The following is a 592-nucleotide window of genomic DNA, read 5'->3' as shown; positions in this document are numbered from 1 at the left end:
CTCCTGCTTGCGTGGGAGAGCAGAAAGAAGCTTTATTCGAACGCGAGCGCACATTTAGATGTTGGAAAAGGGAGGAGGGGAAGGAGGGATGGGAGGAAGGAGGGATGGGATGGGATGGGATGGGAGGAAGGAGGAACAGCGGGGAACATGTGCGCCGTTCCTCATCGGCCGTTGAGGTCAAGCTCAAAAACAGGAAAAAAAAAAAAAAAATCATCTTGAATAGTCACCTGATGGCGAGTAACGAAAAATGTCGAATGACGTACAGCAAATGACGTGAATTTTGATCTGTTACACTCGTGGGAGAAAATGTGTCATTCATTTTTGTTTATTTTTTGGACATTTCCATGATTATATTTTAGCTAAATTTGCAAACCGGACAGAAAAGCTCTTTACCTTTTTATTTCATATCTCGTCTTGTGCCCGTCTGCCGTGGTCGCAAACATGACATCCGTCCAACCGTCTTCTGAGCTGCTTATCCTCACAAGGGTCACGGGAGGGTCAGGGTCGTCGGGCAGGAGGCGGGGTATACCTTGAACTGGTTGCCAGCCAATCGCGGGGCACACTGAGACAAACAACCAATTAGGACAATTTA

This window comes from Syngnathoides biaculeatus, chromosome 6, assembly GCF_019802595.1.
Source record: "Syngnathoides biaculeatus isolate LvHL_M chromosome 6, ASM1980259v1, whole genome shotgun sequence".
Classification (NCBI taxonomy): Eukaryota; Metazoa; Chordata; class Actinopteri; order Syngnathiformes; family Syngnathidae; genus Syngnathoides; species Syngnathoides biaculeatus.
Note: the sequence above shows the minus strand (reverse complement) of the source record.